Source organism: Nicotiana attenuata, unplaced genomic scaffold (assembly GCF_001879085.1).
Source record: "Nicotiana attenuata strain UT unplaced genomic scaffold, NIATTr2, whole genome shotgun sequence".
Lineage (NCBI taxonomy): Eukaryota > Viridiplantae > Streptophyta > Magnoliopsida > Solanales > Solanaceae > Nicotiana > Nicotiana attenuata.
This window is the reverse complement of record NW_017671067.1, coordinates 239,641-243,325: the sequence shown is the minus strand read 5'-3', so window position 1 is coordinate 243,325 and position 3,685 is coordinate 239,641.

Genomic DNA, 3,685 nt, shown 5'->3' with positions numbered 1-3,685 from the left:
AAAAACTATTTTTACAAAAAAATGACGCCTCTGTTACTCTAGAGGGGTTCCAAAGCTATTTCAGAAAAAGAAACAAGCAAACTAGATAAAAAATGGTTACTTTTGGGCAAAACGTCTTTCGGTACTTTCGGAAAGAGGTTTAAAGCGTGCTTTCGGATAAAAATGGCGCAGAGGAAATAGGGAAAAATGGTAAAAGGTGAATAAGATCTGGATAAAGTAAATATTTGTTTTTTTTGTAGGCAAAAAAAAATTGCCCTTCAGCATTTTGACCAACAATAGGCTTCTCCCTTTTCTTCTTTTTTTTTTTTTCGAAAATTTTTATGGACACGCGGAATTCTTATTGCTCCCCCCTTTTTTTTTTTGAAAAAATGTGGCTGAATCCCGATGGGAGGTGCCTACGTATCTCACATCCGGTGGAATTCGAAACCGCGTTAGTTCGTAAAACTACAGTACCTTTTATTTTTATTTTATTATTTGTTTTTGTTTTGAAAATTAAGTCTTTTACAACTCGACACAACCAGACTTATATATATAGTATAGTTATAATTTACTTTTATATATTGATATATAATATATATATATATATAGTATATATAATTCTTTTTTTTTCTAGAAAAGGTTTATTTGCACTATAACTAAAAGATTATTCTTTTTTTCAATCCTCTCTGCTTCTTTTTTTTTTACTTCTTAATAATTATACCTAATTTTTTTTTTGGTTTTTTTAAGAACCGGTCGACATTCGCAGTAAGCCTTCAGAATGAATGTATCAAGATAAGCAACATTACGTGAAATTGATGGTCCGTAAGAGGATATCTGTCTTATCACGCGACTCCAGGCCCCTGTGCCGAGTTTTCGCTAAAGTCCAAATGACCGTGAATGCAAATAAAGCGAATCCTAACTAGGAGATTCCGACATGAGGTTTGTTCCTGTCTAGGTTTAAATCTTATTGAAGAAGAGTATCTAGAGCTGGCTTTACTCGAGCGGAATCAACTCGAGCCGAGGAGTGTTCAGGTGTACACCGGTACATTCTTTCCGGCTTAACTGGTGGTGCTCCCCGCAACTAAACTGTTTGACTATAAATCCTTCATCCGGGTGACAAGCACCTCCGCTATTCAAAGAAAGCGAGGGCTATGTCAAGCAAATGCCCGCAATTTTTTATTTCCAGAAGACTCAGAGGGGGCGGGGTGCGGTGAACGAGGACAGTTTATATGATCACAGTTCACACAATATCAAAGCGGTAAAAGCAAATAAAGTGAGCACATTTAATGCCAACATAAGTCAGCAGTATATACAAAATTACATAAAGCCTAATAAAAGTCAACATGTACAAGCTCCTGAATTCTAGTTGTAGTCCCAGCGGAAATCGTCAAAGAGCTGTCACACCCTTTTCTACTCCCCGAAAAATATGTAATGGTATGGGTTAAAGAGTTTTTCCAATTAAAGTGACAAAACTTGAGTAGGGTTATTTTATTGTTCAGAGTTCGCCACTTGGAATTGATTTTTCGGTGTTCCCAAGTCACCATTTATTTGAATCCCTAGTCAAAGGAAGGTTTGACTCTATTTTTTATCGGTCCGCGAAAAAAAAAAGTTCGGAATAAGGAATTCCTGTTGACCGGGGAGAAGGTATAGGCATTCCCGAGTCCGTGTTTTCTGGCACGGTCGCTTTAATTGCACTTAACTTGGCTTGAATTAATTTTGGTCAAACTGTGATTTATATGTATTTTTCATGTTTTACCTATGCTGCTTTTTTATTTCTTGATGTTAGTTAAGACTTTATTGAGAAAAAATAAATTTTTTTGGATTATATTATGATTGTATAACCCGCGCTATCGCGAGCGAATACGTGACCGAGACAAAATTTATTAATTTAATCAAAACAGCGCTACGCAAGCGAATCCGCAGTTAGGACAAGGATTAATTAGTACGTTATTACTAAAAAAAAAGGTTACTACACTTGAGAAAATTAATTTTTTTTAAAATTTATTGAAAATTACTATCGCCCTACGCAAGCGAATCCGCGATATTGAAAAATGATAAAATTATAAATTAAATATCGCATAAGGTATGGAATTAGTTGATTAATTGATTGAAATGTTAAACATCAACGCTACGCAAGCGATTCCGCAAAGTAAAGCGTGCCTACTATTTGCCTAGCGTTTAAATTAAATTAATAAAAATGAGTTAATTAATTGGTAAAAAAAAATATGATTTTTATTGAAAGTAATTGGTGGAAACATGACACTTTAAAGCTTGGTCCAACTTGTGACTTTCGTTGTTGTGTGGTCTGGAAATCAATTTTATTTTTACCCTATAATTCATTTTGTGTCCAACATGGCCCAATAGATTTAGTAGCCAACAAAATTCTAACCAAGAGAATATTCTTTAATAATCACATGACATGTATTACTAACTACACTTTAGCAATTGACATGAACAAACCCTTGCTGTAACTTCCTCAAAATTCACAAACGTTCCTTGACCATGAAATTCTGAAAAGCTAAAGATTTAAAACTGCCCTTATGTTAGAACGCCAAAGAAACGATTACTAACTCTCAAAAAACCTCACATAATTTTTCTTTCACAATAATGCAATCAACTTGAAAATTATTTTCAGCACTTAAGAAGAATGAAACATTTTCAGAAAAGAAAACTTTTCTCAAGGCCGTGGTTCAAAAACATTTTTATTCCCAATTGGCAATAAACGAAATACCCAGTAGTCACACAACATTCTTATTTTATCTTAAACACATCATTTCTACTTAAAACCCCTTTGGAGAATCCATAAAAAAAGAATTAAAAATTTTTAACGTGTGTCTTTGTTTAAACTAAAAGAAGAAGAAAAAGAAGCTAATATTATATTTATGTAACAAGATATCTCAAATACGAGGTATAGTTTCCACTGATGGATTTTTAAATTGAACTCAAACATTTACTCTAAGCTATTAGCTATCGAAGAGATTTTTAAATCAATCTTGTATCTATTTGTTCCTTAAACTAACTATGTCCCTCACGCGATGTCGAATCTGTTACCATAGTTTCTTAAGAAAACTAAAAATAATCATATTCAACTTAAAAGAAGACTAACAGAAAACTCCTTGAATTCCTCAAACCGGAATAACCATTAGACTAATGAAAACTCTCAAACCATCATCCGTGTTTAGATCAAAAATAGAGGCAAATACAAATGTTGTCTTAGTTTAACAGGAAACCTAGAATACTTGAAGCGAAAACACAAAACTGAAACTTAATTCTACTACATATTTCATCATCCAGCAGTTTAACTTCCATAACTAACCAGAAAAATTGAATTAAAATGCATGAGCAGATTCCAAATAGCCATTCTTAAAATCAATTTTTTCCATTCAAAGAACCATGTATTCAGTAAAAATATATTCTTAGCAACGTCATCACCACAGACTTTATGCAACTAAGAAATAAGATTACACAAGTTAGAAGAAATACCTAGTTCGTAGAAGTAGAAAGAAAGCAGTCGAGTGACAGAACAACAAACAATTTCAGTTAGAGCGAACCAGGCAACAACAGTAGAATTTCAGCAGTAATCAAACCCAGAAGCTCAGTAAGAAGCAAAAATCGATGATGTGTTTGAAAAACCAGACCTAGAAGAGAAAGCATCAAGAGTTCATGTGCTTCTTTCTGGAAATGTTTTTAGCTAACAACAGGAAGT